Source organism: Macaca nemestrina, chromosome 1 (genome assembly GCF_043159975.1).
Source record: "Macaca nemestrina isolate mMacNem1 chromosome 1, mMacNem.hap1, whole genome shotgun sequence".
Classification (NCBI taxonomy): Eukaryota; Metazoa; Chordata; class Mammalia; order Primates; family Cercopithecidae; genus Macaca; species Macaca nemestrina.
The window spans coordinates 175,751,261-175,768,050 of NC_092125.1; the positions used below are offsets into that span (position 1 = coordinate 175,751,261).

The 16,790-nt window shown below is 40.5% G+C and overlaps 1 protein-coding gene and 1 long non-coding RNA gene across 14 annotated transcripts in view; one reads left to right on the top strand and one right to left on the bottom strand.

Moving 5' to 3' along the window:
• LOC105495139 (DAB adaptor protein 1) overlaps window positions 1–16,790 on the top strand; it is a 1,257,833-nt gene that overhangs the window by 356,824 nt on the left and 884,219 nt on the right. The gene's annotated exons all lie outside the window — the stretch shown is intronic.
• The window catches only part of LOC105495137 (uncharacterized), a 55,468-nt gene that overhangs the window by 14,070 nt on the left and 24,608 nt on the right, over window positions 1–16,790 (bottom strand). Inside the window, exon 7 of one of the 4 annotated variants that reach the window (XR_011620384.1) lies at window positions 9,964–10,020. The exons of 1 other annotated variant lie outside the window; for it this stretch is intronic. This is a non-coding gene — a long non-coding RNA (uncharacterized lncRNA). Of the gene's footprint in view, window positions 1–9,963; window positions 10,021–16,790 lie in introns of those variants that run through there. 2 more of the 4 variants (XR_011620383.1, XR_011620381.1) reach the window with 2 other exon arrangements.

The window sequence follows — 16,790 nt, forward strand, 5'->3', positions numbered from 1 at the left end:
CCTGTGATCCATCAAATCAGAATCTGCATTTTAAGAAGACTTCCAGGTGATTCCTTTGAGAAACAGTGGGGTTGTACATTTGGGCAACTGGAAATAACCATAATTGCCAAAGCATGAAGTATAAAGGGAGATGTATGAATTTAAATGTAAATTCAGCTACATGTGACAGACCCAAAATAATAGTGGTTTAACAAGATCAGATATGTTTATTTGCATTTTATGTAAAGTCCAAGCTAATATGGCTGCTTTTTGGTTAAGTTTATCAGAGGCCTGGCACATTCTAAGTAGACTGTAAAGATAAATTCTCCTCCCTTGTCCTCTGGTAAAGATCTTCTAAGATTTTGAGCTGCTACTTTGTGCTTGGTTGATACCATACTTCTGAGCTGTATTCCACAATAACCAGTGAGCACCCACAACCTGCTGGGAGCTGAGGACTCAGCAACAAGGGAGATATGACATCACCCCTCAAGTTGCTCAGCCTCTGGTGTGAAGACAAGCATGGAAATATGCAATTGGGATATAGTTTCTGTTTCCTCCTTGTGACTTTTCATGTCTCAGTAATATTGAGAATAAAGGTCAGCAGGGTAAATGGGAGGGCTCCAGAAGTGAGGCCTCATGTGACTGAGGTTGGGGAGAAAGAGGGTGGAAGGGAGCACAGAAGACTCCAGTTTTTTCCTCCAGTATTTGATGAATACTCAACCAAAAGAATAAGGACAGCAATGAATTAAAACACACTGAATAACACAAAAAGGAATCTACATGTCTAGAGTGATACTAAAAATTGAAAAGGGAGAGGGAAAGCTCTTTTTAGAAGAGCTTAGAAGCCAACTAACTTAGAGGAATGGTTGAATTAGAAAACTACTATGTTGAAACCATGGTTACAATAACTGAATTGGGTAAGTATTAACAACTGATGCTGATAGGGTTTGGCTGTGTCCCCACCCAAATCTCATCTTGAATTGTAGCCCCTATAATTCCCATGTGTCATGGGAGGGACCCGGCAGGAGGTAATTGAATCATGGGGGTGGGTGTTTCCTGTGCTGTGCTCATGATAGTGAATAAGTCTCACGAGATTTGATGGTTTTATAAAGGCGAGTTTCCCTGCACACGTTCTTTCCTGCCTGCCATCATGGAAGATGGGCGTTTGCTTCTCCTTTGCCTTCCGCCATAATTTTGAGGCCTCCCCAACCATGTGGAATGGTGAGTCCATTAAACCTCTTTCCTTTATAAATTTCCCAGTCTCGGGTATGTCTTTATTAGCAGTGTGAGAGTGGACTAATACAGATGCTTACATTATTATATTAAAAGTTGTTTGGGAAAAGTATATTCATATGGCCTTAAATACAGTCTCAAATAGCACTCCATAGAAAACTGATGGATTACACCGGGAAAAGTTGCCTTTACAATGAAGAAATCTGATGAACACCAGATGATAAATTTAGTGTCATCAGTGATGGGGCTAACTGAAATCATGTCACTCAAATCGATGGTTATTCTGTAAAACAGCTGGCTTAGACTACTCAAAACTGTATGTGTCCTGGAAAAAAAAAAATGCAAGGACCAGCTTCACACTAAAAACTAACAAGAAATGACAATTAAATGCAAAACGTGGCCCTTGATTGGATCCTAAATGGGAAAGATGCTGAAAGGACATTATTGAGACAATTAGGGACATCTGAATATGGACTGTATGTTAGGTAGTAATTCTTTAATGTACCAAGTGAGATCATAGCACTGTGGTTACCCAGAAAAATGTCCTTATTCTTAGAAGATACATGCAAAAGAATTTTGGGGTAAAATAGGATAACAATATTGCCAAATTATTCTCTAGTAGTTTCCGAAAAAAATATATAGAAAAGGTATATAGAGAAAAAGATAAGACATATGTGGCAGTTGTTAACATTTGGTGAATCTAGTAAAGAGTACTCAAGTATTCTTTATGCTGTAATTAAAGCTCTTCAATAGTTTCTTTCTTTCTTTCTTTCTTTCTTTCTTTCTTTCTTTCTTTCTTTCTCTCTCTCTCTCTCTCTCTCTCTCTCTCTCTCTTTCTTTCTTTCTTTCTTTCTTTCTTTCTTTCTTTCTTTCTTTCTTTCTTTCTTTCTTTCTTTCTTTCTTTCTTTCTTTCTTTTTTTGAGACAGGATTTCATTTCTTCAATCAGGCTGGAGACCAGTGGTGTCATCTTGGCTTACTGTAACCTCCACCTCCTGAACTCAAGTGATCCTCCCGCTTCAGCCTCCCAAATAGCTGGGACCACACAGATGTGCACTACCATGCTCAGCTAATTTCGTATTTTTTTGTAGAGATGGAGTTTTGCCATGTTGCCCAAGTTGAGTTTCTTTCTTTCTTTCTTTCTTTTTTTTAATACAAAGAATGTTTTACTAGCTCTGGTAGCTGACCCTGTAAGACCAAGTTCAGAATACACAATCAGTTCTCCAATCTCACTTCATTTGGGATTTGCAGTGGAATTGGCTGTGAGCAGAAGGAATGGTAGAGCTGGGGTTCTGCAGGCTCAGATTCAGCCTCTGTCTGAACCTTACATCATCTGCCTTCTCTTTGCAGAGTCTGAACTAACAAGCCATGAATTCGGTGCCTGACAGACTGGGAAGCACTGGGGAGTAAAGTCTGCTTTCCTTTTAAACACAAAATCAGACTTAAAGCCACCTCTGGTATCTAGGCCCCTTTTCTGCTGGCCAGGGAGGCTCTGGGAAAAGAAAGGCCAGCAGCAGGTCATCAGGATGGGTTGGGGTCCTGGGGTATTTATTTGTAGAGGTGAGAGGGAGTGTTATTAGTGTAGGGGGCGAAGTAGAGATGAGATGAAATTATAATTGTGAGAGTTGGAGAAGAGTAAATTTCAAACAACATTTTTAGTCACAGATGGTTGAAGAGAAATACAGAGAACAGGCCCCAGCACCTTGTCTTCCTAACTGATTGCAGGGCGTGGGAGCTTGCTAATGAACATATTGATTTCCCAGCTCTTCAGAACAATAGCAAATGCTTTCTGCAGTTATTAATTGGGAACCCGCAGCAGGTGTGGGGGATGGAAGGTGCTCATGATTGTAAGTTTATCTTTAGGGGTTAGGCCAATATAAAGAGAATGTAAAAAGCAAGAAGGAAGGTCATTTAATAGCATAGTAGGAGAGCTGGACAGACTTGCTGCAACTCTCAGCCTTGCTACTGAACAGCTTACCTTCTTTAAACCTTTGTTTTCCTCTTTGGTAAAAATTAGAATAATTTTTCCTTTATGTGGATAGCATGAGAACTAAATGACGTAGTTAACATATGTAAAAATACTTTGTAAGCGTTCTTGCACCACACATTATTTTTCTTCCAGAAAAACTTATCCAAGGAGTATTTATGAAGCACCTACTCTGTTCCAGGCTCTGTAGTAGGTTTGAGGAATATGGCAGTGAACTGGAAAATATAGTCCCTGCCCCCATAGAATCAGTAATCTAGCAAGAAAGAACATTCACCAAGTAATTACAAATGGATAGAGATGTACTGGCTGCTATTAGAAGCATGAAACAGGCAGAGCTGGGAAGTCAGAGATGGCCTGAAGGAAGTAATGATCATCAAGGGGACCCATCATAAACAGAAATACTACTATGCTCCCCTACATAGTGGGGTCAAAGACATAAATGCTGACCCTGGTTGACCACATGGACAAAGATCTAAAAACTTGTGAAGGATGGACTGACTTATATTTCCCCAGTTGAGGAAAGAGAAGCCAGTGTGCCCTTAGAATGACCCCTATACTCTCGCTTGCTCAGGTAGCCTAGCCTTGAGCTAGTCAGCCATCAGGGCTGCAAGGCCTCCGCCATGCAAACTCCTGGGGACTGGCTGGCATCCTAGACCAGGGTATTCCTCATTCTCGTTAGGCTGACTCTCTAATAACGAAGCTCATTTCCCCAAAGTGGTCAGGTAATTCTTGCTTTCTCCCAAATAAAGAAGTCAGCAGGGGACAGGGTCTCTCTCCTGGATCAACCCAGTAGCCCACAGTGTGTGCAGTCTTGCTCACCCCCAAAAAACACCTCTCTGAGAGACTGTCCATTCCACTATCCCAGTGCCTGCAATTTTCCCCTAATAACAATGCTGTGAGACTGTCCCCAATAGTACTTGCGGTGTTCACCCTCAATCCTAGTCCCTTTTTATAAAACATCCCTTTTTGTAAAACCACCCCTGAAAAACAGGACTTTTGGCCTTGTCACCCTGGCTCTCATACCTGGAATCTCAACTCTTTGGGAAGCCGAAGTGGGAGGACTGCTTGAGCCTAGGAGTCAGAGGCTACCGTTAACTGTGATCACCCACTGCATTCCAGCCTGAGTGACAAAGTGAGACCCTGTCTCTAAAAAATATAAAAGAAAGAAAAAGAAAAAGATAAACAGGACTTCTGGCAGGGAGACAAGAGGTTTGTGTTCAATTCCATTGAGCATGAATTTCCTGAGCAGCCGCTGAGAGATAAGATCAGTGCTAGGCCTGGAGCATTCTGAGGTAAACGTACCTCTAGTCGAATGCAGGAGCTGGATCTTGACATAAATGCTATGCATTGTGCAAGGTTAAAAGAAAGGTGAAGGAAAGTATCACGAGGCTTCTAAAGTACCGTGTGTGTGTGTGTGTGTGTGTGTGTGTATGTGTCTACCATTCACTCCTTGGGTAGCTTTGTGGAAAACAAGGAATCCTTGTTGTTCGACGGAGTCTGACTTTCTCCGTGAGTGTTGGCAGAGGTGATGGTCCGTGCATGTTTGTGGTCTCAGGGTAGGGCGTAGGAGTTGGGGTGGAACAAGTTGAATCCAGTGATACCTAAGATATCTTCAACTGCTTTGACCTTTATTCTGTTAAACTTCTATGTGCCCTAATTATTTACTAGTGTATAAAATGGGTATAATCATTCTTTGTGGTTTTAGAGACAGAGTACCTGAATAGGACATAATGAGAGAATTTTCTGAGGGCTTCCACATCTAACAATGGTATCAGATCACACACTTTTCATTTTGCCTCCAGGATCTAAAGCACTTACCATCCCTGTTGGTTTAGAACTGTAAGCTTCACACATAGATGAAATTATGAGACAGCTTCTATTTCATGAGGAAATTTTTTAAAATCATCTGCTCTCTATTCAAACTTCACAAAAGAAAAAAAGAAAGAAAACTCACACGTTTGCAAGAAACTGCTGGTGTTTTTGAATATCTCCCATAATCAGGAGAATCTGGTTTTGAAAAAGTTGAATTTTCTACATATGAAAAAACACATTTATCGATGATACAGATGAACTAAAATTATAAAGTAAATGTTCTTTAGGTTAAAAAAAAAAAAAAGCTGCATTCTTATTCTCAGTCTCTGGAACAAACCAATCCCTACCCACACCACATCATTACCCCTACCTTACCCCTACATGGCAAGGAAAATATTGAATTTGTTTCCTGATTTGGTACATGTGCGCACGTGCGCGCGCGCGCGCACACACACACACACACACACACACACACACACACACACACAATGTAGATACATGCCAGAGATATCAAAGATCAGCTGGTTATATGTCCTAGCACTTTATGAGTCTTAATTCATTTAATCCCACCACAATCCTATTAGCCTAGTGACTATGATTATCCTTTTTTAAACCAAGTGGGGGCAGAGAGGTCAAGTAATTCACCAAGGATCATAAGCTGAGAAGCGATGTGCTGGGGTCGGAACCCAGGCAACAGAGCTTTGGTGACTGTGGACTTAACCACTATATTTGCTCCCTGACATTTTTTGTATTAAGTTCCCTTGGTCCAAAGTCTTCCATGTTTGGTATAAAATCTTCATCAAAAAGTTGCTTGCTGTGCACATGGGACCTCACTATTATTTCCTACAACTTCATGTGGATCTGTAATTATCTCAATAAAAATGTCAACTAAAAAAGTTGACTAGCATGATGCATGTCTACAAGCAGTTTTCTCAAGTAAAGTGAATTAAAAATTTAAGATATACACAACTAATTTTAGAGATAAAATCACTTTGCAAATGTAAAGAAATATGGAAAAATCCCAGCCATTGGTAGTAGTAGACTCAAAAATGGGGTAGGTCAAAGTCCCAGTCACCCTCTGTCTGGGGGAAACCCCTTAACTTGTCTGAGTCTCAGTTACCTAAATACATAAAATGGGATAGTGATATCTACTTCATTGCATTGTTAGGAAAAGGCAGGTTTGTTAGAGTCCAAAGGTACTCTGAGCCTCCCTATGTCACCCTGAGTAGAGGGGCAGTAGGGACCAGCTGCAGGGGAGGGACTACTGGGGTTTGCCTGTCATCTGCTGCCAGTTACTTCTTCAGCCCCTTTCTTCTACCAGTTTCCCTGGAACCCATTCCTTCCTGCAGGACCCACTCTCAAATTGTCACGTCAACTTCATGGGGGCCGAAACATCTGCTCTTTTCAGTTCAACATGCTTCACTTTCCCTTCCCAGATAAACTGGATTTGGAGTCACATTATCTCAGTTTAAATCCCGGTTTTGCTGTGTAGCTGCTGGCAAGCCACTTCCCCAGCTGGGTCTAAGCTTTCCCATCTGTAACATGAAGTGGTTGCATTGTGACTACAAGGTGTCCAAAGCTCCTCCTCCTCTAACACTCCTGCATTCCCTACAAGGAGTGAGAAATGCCTACTCTTCCATCCATCTTTGTGTCATCCCAAGCTGCATTTCCTTGCCATTTTCCTATCCCTTCAAAAATATTGGCCCCGGGAGATGGGAGTGATACAATTTTAAGGCTGTTGTATTAGGGAAAAGGTATGAGCTGGGCAGCTCAACCTTAACATGTATGAGGTCTCCATCATGAAGGCATGAAGCAGCCTCTAACCAAGGGAATTGAGAAGATGTGCTAATTGGAAAGACTCAGTGTTGCTAAACTGAAAATTTTGTGAAATCAATTGAGAGAAAAATCAATATGGGATTTTTTTTTCCACAATGAGAAGACAAGATTCTCACACAATTAAGAATCGGGCCATGGTTTCCACACTCTGCCTGTCTTGTTCTCTTGTTCCTGTGCCACAACTGTTCATCAGAAATAATTAAACATTTTCCCATGGGCAACAATTACTTGCTTAAAATATTATGAGTAAGGAGAATACATTTATAATTACCTAACCTTTCTGAAGGTGAAAATATATATTATCCTTTGATAGAACATAGAAAGGAGTTCCTGGATCTGCCAGTGTGCTCTGCTCTATCCATCCTGATTACGCTAATTGCCTTAAGGAATAGAACAATACTTTTTTACACATGCGGACCTTTACTTTCATTTTCTGTAACTTTTAGGGATCAAACATGGTTTCTTTTTCTTGTTGTTTTTGTCAGTCATTAAACAGCCAGCCTGTTGCTATTACAATGGCCAGATAGCGTCTTTGAATTGCCCCAAGGCTATAATAATGAGAGTGTTGACATCTCTCTTTTCTTTGGAGTAGGTCTTTTTTTTGCCACATGCAGACACAAACTATGAATCCAGTGCTTCATGTTTTCAGTAGTTTTCTGATTTTGCTTTAAACACACACACAGTGGAAACAATAAATCAATAATCACAATGGCTGACACTTATTAAGTCCTCAGGGGCCTATTTCTAAATACTTTATGTATACTATCTCATTTAATGCTCTCGACAATTCCATGAGGAAGGTTACTGTTAATGCTCACATCATAAAGATGGGAGAGCTTATAGATAAGAGACCGTAAGCCCAGAGATGTTAAGTAACTTGCCCAGGATCACACAGCTAATAGGTGGTGAAGCCGGGGTTTGGTCAGAGACTGTTCCCCTTACCACTCCACTGAAGTCTCTCTCAGATTTCTCTATCAAGTCATTTTGGTCCAGTGTTTTTTGTTAACTGGCAAAGAACATATTTCCTATAAAATATTTATATAAAAGAGCTGACTACAATCATGCTTTCACATTCAAGCTTTTTTTTTTTTTTTTTTCCTTTCTAATTTGTTTGGCCTTAATGTTCATTGTCAAGTTGACGAGCATATAATAGTATTAGTAGCAGTAATAATAATAATAACAATAAAAGTAGTGGTACCACTTAGTGAGTATATGCCCTAGGCTAAGCACTGATCTAGGACTTTCTCTTCATACATGATAGTGACACTGGGTAGATAATATCATCCTTGGTTGACATGAAGAAACTGAGACCCAGAAGGGTTGTGTGACATAACTAGGGTCACACAGCTAATAGGTTGTAAAACAGGGGCATCAAGGCAAGTGCCCATCCCACTCAGCCAGTTTTAGCCTACATATTATGAGCCAAGCACTTTCCTTGGCTCTGTCAATACCAAAGTGAATCAAGCCTCATCCCTTCTGCTAGCTAATTTTGGTTGATTCACACATTCACCAGGTTTTGGGGTCAGTAGTTGGTATAGCCACATGCATGCTTTCCTCTGTAATAGTATCTCTTTTATTTTAGGAAAACTGGGTTTTGATAGCTCTTTCATAGGCTGTAAAGTTATATAACATTTTGTTGAAATCTGCAGATATTTTTAAAAACAGCAGTATGCATATTTGTGTTTGCATTCACCATTGTTATGAGGATGTTATCTCAGAACTCAGTACCTTTCTCTGACTTTGATCCTATTCTTTACTCCATAAGGGCAGGCAGTGAAGCTCTGTATTTAGTATTAGCTCATTGTCCAAACTAGATTACTGTGCCAGGAATTATTCTAGGAATACAAAAAAAGTTTAAAATGTGGGCGTCTACCTCTCAATGAGTAGTTACTTCTTATTTTATGAATATGTCAACCTTTCTTGCTACACTGTATGCTTCCTGAGGGCAGGGACCAGGGCTGTCTGGGTCCTCACTGTATCCCGAGTGCTTGACACAGAGATCCCAGTGAAAAGTATACAATACTCTAATGGTTGATTTAGTTGTTTCTGGAATATCTAGAGGCAATAATCTAATGGTTAAGGCCACAAGTCTGTAGCCAGACTGCCTGGTTTCAAGCCTTAATTCCAACATTAACTAGCTGTGTGACCTTGGGCAGATTACTTAGCTCCTCAGCTTCTTCATCCATCATATTAGGATAATGAAATCATACTGTTTACCCCCATAGGTTTGTCCTGGGGATTAAATTAGTAAATATGCATCACAGCCTTGGACAACAGGGTTTGGCACATAGGCACTAGGTAAGTGTTGGCCATTGTTACCCATAGTTACCCATTAGACTTGAGTATCATTTATAACTTGAAAAGGACTTATTTTTTAAGAAAGAACACCAGTCCTTCACTATCTACTTTTTTTTTTTCAGCTTTCAAAGGGCTATTGTGCATTTTAATCTTCCCTTTTCAGGATTATATACAGCCATACAGGTGTGAGCACTGCAAGCCTTTTACAAACTTTCATGAGGAGCTGTACGTCTACATTGTAGCAATTTGCTACAATTTGCTCAGACCAATTTATGTATGTTGTCTTTAAATTGTGTGATGTGAGTGGATTATTTGAATGGGCTGTAAAGTTTTAATTGGTGCAGCTGATAAACCTTCCCTCTCCCACCCCCTACAAACCCTTGGTGTTTCATGTTTCACGGCACATGGCAAAATTAACTCCTGACTGATCCTTTCCCTTTTGCTGTTGCCCCTTACAAACCTTTCTCCACAGGGCAGCCAGAGTGATCTTTTCAAATGCAAATCAGTTAAGATACTTCTGCTTAAACCCTTCTAGGTTTTTTTCCCATTGCACTAAGAATCCAATCCAGACTGTTCCCTGTGAAGTACAAGGCTCACCTCACACCATGTGTCAAGCACGTCAGCTTCCTTTAGGTTTCTAAAGCATGCCAAGCTCCTTCTAAGACCAGGGTGTTTACCTTTGTGAATCCTTCTACAATATTCTCTCCTGGTGATTCGGGAGGTTGGCATTTTCTCATCTTTGTGGGATCAATTTAAGATGTCACTTCCTTAAAGAGGCCTCCCCCAACCTCCCTACCTAAAATGAGCACATACCATATCTCCCCCTGTCAGCGGTGGCAAATCCATGCAGGTCTGCAGCAATCTCAATTCTTGCGTCCTTAGAAGAAAGAATTTGACTGAGTGACAGAGAGCAGAAGGAGAGACAGAGGCAAACTGTAGAGCAGGAGTGAATGTTTATTAAAAAGCTTTAGAGCAGGAACAAAAGGAAGGAATGTCCACTTGGAAGAGGCCCAAGTGGGCAACGTGAAGAAGACGTGCAGGGTCTGACCTTTTGACCTGGGGTCTTACACGTTGGCATACTTCTGGGGTCAGGTGTCCCTTCTCGCCTAATTCTTCCCTCAGGCTTGGCTGTCCACACGCGCAGTGGCCTGCTAGTGCTTGGGAGAGCGTGCACAGTGTGTTTACTGAGTTGTATGCATGCTCAATTGAGGCGTTCTTCCCTCCCCAGCCGGATGCCCCTAGGAGGCCGTATACAAGTTAAAACGCTGCCATTTTGCCTCTTAGTGCTCAGGTGTCAGCCCTCTTACCCAACTCCTGAGATCTTATCAGGAAGGTGCTGATCACCAGTTTCAGGTTTTTCCTATCTATAGAGAGCCTGCCTTTCCTTGGTACTGGCTGCAACCAATTATTATTTTAGAGAGACAGTTAACAACCTCCTAACCATCACCTGATGGTGACCTGACATTCCTGGTGGTGGTGGGAGCCTTTCCTGCCCTGTTTATGTCTGACTAGCTACTTGCTATAACACCCCTGCCACCCTATTATTCTTTATTTTAGCATGCTGTTTATTTCCTTGTTACAGCATTTCCTGATCTTAATTATTTTATTTCCTTCTAGGTTTGTTTGTCTCTTGCTGGCCTTTCTTGATAGACTGTATGCTTCCTGAGGGCAGGGATTAGGGCTGCCTGGCTCCTCACTGTATCCTGAGTGCCAGGCACAGAGAATTCCAGTGAAAAGTACACAGTACACTGACAATTGATTGAGTTGCCTCTGGAATATCTAGAACAAAAAATACACCATTTGATTTTGGCTTATGCTCTAAATGTCGTTTGCTAACTTACATGATTTCTGTATTTTCTCCCCTGTAATAACCCCTCAAAGACTGGAGAGATAGTGTGTATGTGTGTGGCTGTTGTCCAACCTGTCGTTTCCAGACTACAGACCTACTATGCCTCCAGTCCCCTAACTCCAGCACATTTTTTCATTTTTTCACTCAAACCTCTAAGACCCTCCAGAGTCCTTAGGAAGCACCCCTCACGCCGGTCTTAATCACCACTTGCTCCTCCTACTCGCCCATAGGCTCCATGCCACTCTTCCTGCTTTCTATCTCTTCTTTCTTGTATTCTGTGTTTCCTCTTGTTTCTTCTCCACTTTTCAGCCTTGTTATGAGAAGAAAGCCTACCACTTTGAATGATCATCAGCCAGTCAGAACATTCCTCTACTCTAGTGATTTCTTCCCGCCCCCCTCAATTTGCTGTACCATCTGCGAATCTGAGGAGCTTGTAGAAAATTTCCTGTGTGCAAGCTCACCCACATAGACTGTGATTCACTAGGTTGGGGTGGAGCCAGCACTTCATTAACGTATAAAGTTCCCCAGGGAACTCCAATATGCAGCCAGTCTAAGAACCAATTCTCCAATCTATGTGAAGAGTGCCTCATACTCACTGGGCCTTTGGGCTCTTCTTAGAGGCCTGTCCATAGCTTCCCTGCATAAAGATCCTGAGCTGTTCTGGGAGCATGCAGGGCAGAAGGCTGGTCCCTTGATAGCCACCAAGACTTTGCTGTAGTCAGGCTTAGTGACATATTCCCAGGCTTGTTACACTGTTGTCTTGTTCATAAAAAATATGTCTTAGCCTTCTAGATATCTAGTTTTGCAAATCAGTGTCAGGTATAGAAAGAATCCTGTCACTTGAACAGCATATTCAATAATTTTAAAGGTCAAGACCTGTGTGGAAATTAGCTTTCAGCTGTTGAAACATACTGACTTATACATACATAACAGAAAATATGGTCCTGTGGCACACTGGATATTTATGCAGATATAAATTAGCCTGCTAGATATACTGATAAGCAATATCTCAAGTACTCACTGGTGATCATGTCCAGCATAGTAGGAAAACAGTGAAAGCGCAGAAACAGGTTTCGTCTTAAGGACACTGCAGTAATAGCTCTTGATTATAGAGTGCCTACTTTACGACAGGCACTATGCTGCAAGTTAGTTTACCTGAAATACTCATCACAACCCAGAAAAGTAGGAAACACAAGCTCGTGAAAGGAAGGAAACTCACCCAGGATAATACAGTAAAATGTGCTAGTGGCAGGATTCCATGCCAGACGTTCTGAGCTCAGGCACTGCCAGCTCTCCATCACACACTCCTTACCATCGATGACACCAGTGTGCAATGAGCATGCTCCCTGTGAATGGGTACCTAGGAACAGGGCTGCCCACCTAGGAACAGGGCTGCCCACCTAGGAACAGGGCTGCCCACAGAGGAGGGTAGGAGAATCTGTCCCCAGAACCCTTGCCCACACTAAATATTCTTTACTTTTTAATGAGTATTACTAATTTGACAAGTAAAATATGATGCACATATTAATTTAATTTACATATTTTTTTACAGATGTTGATGCAGATTAATTTTCTCATTTGTATGCTATCTGATTTAAGTCTATTTTATTGGTGATAAAACACCAGGACAGGCTTGTTTCTTTGAACAATTAAAGTAAGAAAGGGGGAAAGAATAATAAGCTTTTGAGCACTGATTTTATATTTATCTATCAATTAGTCATCAAGGTAGAGAAGAACAAATTCTTAGTCATTCTCACCAAAAGATTGCAAAGCACATTTTGTTTCTTTTTTCAACTGGCCAAAAATTGTGTCTTCTAACCGTTTGGTGTCTAGCAGTAAAACTGAAGTCACTAGCAAAATGTCTGTTTTGATAAATCGGGAACAAAAAGACCAAAACTAATGACTTCCACAATGGAAGGTGCCCTGGGAAATACAATATAGAATAGTGGAATCGAGGGCTTGTTTACTATGATTCTGTATATCCATCTGATGGGGAGTATAAATAGGTTTCTTTACACAAAGGGACCCCGGGAATGGTGAATCGGGGAATAATTGACTTGTCTCGGTATGTTTGTGAATGTGCATTTTTATCTGATGGCAAATATGCTGTTGGCCTTTGAGTCAGACACCCACCATAAAATTTCCTCAGCTTCATATGAACCAAGATAGTGTGCCCATCCCCCCCTCAAAGAAAACATTTCAAATTAGCATTAATCATCCAATGTCGTGGTCGGGGCCCTACGGTGAAAGCCACCTACTGCAGCTGAATGCCATTCAGCAGGCAAGAAGTGATTTGCAATATAATTTAAATGAAGAGTTGGTTTCTTTTCCTATTTAGAACACACCAGTATGGAAAACTGATTGTCAGACATTCTGGTGATGTGCATCAACTTGGCTATTCACTCAGAAAATGAAGTTTCCTGAGACACCCGCACATTTAATTTATTTTTTTCCCTATGAAGTTAACTTCAGCTTGTTAAATACAATGACTATCCAAACCACAGAAAAACCAACACCATTAATTTTAATGCTTATAATGTAATGGAAGGAGATTATATTCATTTGGGATTTTTCTCCTTTTAATAGAATGTTTACTTGCCCCTCTCCTTATGAGTTAATTATTATCTTCTCTCCATAATGCTCTGCTTGTATCTGAGCAGCAAACAGAGTCTGTTAATGTCTTGAGTTTATAGATTACTGGTGATTCTATCATTTTGCAGTGTCGATCACTAAAGCATCAATAGCTTGCCAGTGTGGTAAGTGAATATGTGACTGATAGGAATGCAACTACTTCCTTACATAACTCTCCTGTCTATTTTTATAAAACATTTAGTTTTAGCACAGTGTCTTTTCTATGCGTTGACTGGCATATTGAAGGACTTTTCAGTAAATTATACAGTAGTGAGTTAAGAATTGGTGACTTCTGTTATCATTTGGGTATTTATGTTTAATTCATCAGTTTATTCATTTAATAGACACTTAGTGAGTACCTGGCTTATTTCAGTAGTGTGCTGAGTATTAGGGATTAAGACATAGTCCCCATGTTCAGGGAGCCCACAGTTCTGAGCAGGAATTGCCATAAGGAATTGCAGCATAGGCTCAATGAGATGAGTGGTACCAAAAAACTGGGTATAAAGGGTAATAGAGGGTGCAATGGAAGAAGCTTTTCCTGGAAAGAAGACTACCAAAGAAAGCTTTGCAGATACTGGAGCTGATCTTGAAGTCCCAGACCTTGAGTTCTTCAAGTTGGCAGTAGAATGATTTGTGAGGGAGAGAGGAGACAGTAAAGGCAGAGGGAACAGCATATGCAAGGTAGTGATTTAAAAAAAAAAGAAAACAAAGTAGTGATGAACACCTATTGAAAACCTTCTGTATGTTTTTAAGGAATAAAAGCTGACATTTTCCAAACTTACCATTTGTCAACCACTGTTTCAAATTCTGACATCTGCAAACTCAAGCCTCACTATGACACTTTGAAGTAGGTATTATCAGCACTCCTTTTTACAAATTTAAATACGTGCCTAGAGAGATTCAGTAACTTGCCAAATGTCACACAGCTGGTAGGATCAGGAAAAAGACTAGAACTCAGGTTCTTTAAGTCCGAAGTCTAAAAGTTTAAATATTACACTAATATTTCAGTGTAATATGGCATCTTTGCTCTTTAGATCCCTTACTCCAGCTGTGCAGAGAAGACATGCAAATAGTGGCTGCCATTCATGACAGTGTCTAAGGGGGATAACAGCAGCATCTATGACTTACAGAGAGTGTTAAATGAGATATGAAATGTTAAATGAGATATGAAGTATACGAAGGGCTTAGAACAGTGCCTGGTACATGGCAAATAATTTGTTAACTGCTGGGATTATGATGATTAATGTGTTAAAGGTAGTAGAATATGCCAGGTGCAGTGGCTCACGCCTGTAACCCCAGCACTTTGGGAGGCTGAGGCAGGTGGATCACAAGGTCAGGAGTTTGAGACCAGCCTGGCCAACATGGCGAAACCCAGTCTCTACTAAAAACACAAAAATTAGCTGGGCGTGGTGGCATGCACCTGTAATCCCAGGTACTCCAGAGGCTGAGGCAGGAGAATTGCTTGAACCCGGGAGGTGGAGGTTGCAGTGAGCTGAGATGATACCACTGAGAAATTTGGAGTTGGTGGCATTTGATGTAGACCTGGACTCCTTAATCGATTATTTCAGCAAGAGAAAGCAGAATGCAGAGATGAAAGCTGACTGGAAAATTCCAGTATGTTTAAGAACAGTAAATAAACTAATTTGATTAAAGCAGAGGTCTTTAAAGAGAAGCAGAAAGAGTAAGATTAAATAGGAGGGTAGAAATTGCTTATAATTAATTATATTTGTTGAGTGACTGGTACTGTTTATACTTTGGTTTTAGTCATCATAACGTTTTCCTGGGATTATAGACTCATTTTTTCCTTTTGAAGAAAATGAGGCTCAGATAATTGATGTAATATTTCTCAGGTCATCCAGCAAGAGTAGTTAAACTTGGACTTGAACTCAGACCTGTGTTAAAGTGCCAAGTGCTTTTGACCACACCATACTTTCATTTTGCAGCTCTGATCTTTCTAACACATCATCAATATTTATAGAATAATTTTTCTAGTGAAAGGGGTAGAAAAAAAGTAAGAACATATTTTGTTAATGTTTTCTTCTTAGGGTTCTGCTTATCAATCACTATAGCCCAACATTTCCCCAGTTAATAGCCTGTGTCTGCTTTCATTAAAATAGAAAGAACTGGTCTCTCTGTTTGATTTCCTGTACACACATACACCCCTCAGGTTTCCTATTTGTGTGTATCTGTTATAACATATACCATCAATAATAAGCCATTGCCTGAAATGAGAGCTAACAGTTAAGAGTATGGACTTTGAAGGACTGCAGGGTGCCAGGGCTAGAATTCTGGCTCTGCCCTTCATAGCTGTGGTCATAAGCAACTTTTCTACATTCTCTATACTTCTATTTCTTTATCTGTTTAATGACAGTTATAATAGTACCTACATTATTGGTTTGCTGTTATGAATAAGTGGATTAGTACATATAAAAACTAAAAACTATGCTTAAAATGCTATGGTAATTCATTTAATATTAGCATCATTGTGGCTTATAATCTAACATCTATTGAGATGAAGATCTGTGATTAGCTCTGTCCTTGATCTGTTTGTGTTTCTATAAAGGCATGCCTGAGACTGGGTGATTTATAAAGAGAAGAGGTTTACTGCAGACTCAGTTCTGCAGGCTATACAGAAGGCATTTTGCCAACATCTGCTTCTGAGGAGGGACTCTGACTGCTTTCCCTCATGGTGGAAGGGGAAGGGAGCCTGCAGGTGCAAAGATCACACAGCTAGAGAGGAAACAAGAGATAGAGGGGAGGGAGGTGCCACGCTCCTTTTAACAACTAGCTCTCATAGGAACTAACAGAGCAGGAACTCACTCATTACTGTGAGGATGGCACCATGCTCTTCATGAGGGATCCACCAAGTGACCCAAACACCTGCCATTAGGCCTCACCTCCAACACCGGGTATCAAATTTCAACATGAGGTTTGGGGGACAAACATCCAAACTATAGCAGTGAGGATATGGAAAAGGCATTCCTTCATACATTTGCTGAAGAGCATGTAAAATTGTACAGACTTTGTGAATGGTAATTTGACAATATCTATCAAAATTTAAAATACACATTTTCTTTATCCAATAATTCTGCTTTAGGGTATTTATCCTACAGATAGATTCATCCAAGTGAAAAATATACAATTTATACCTTTTGAATTTTAGACTG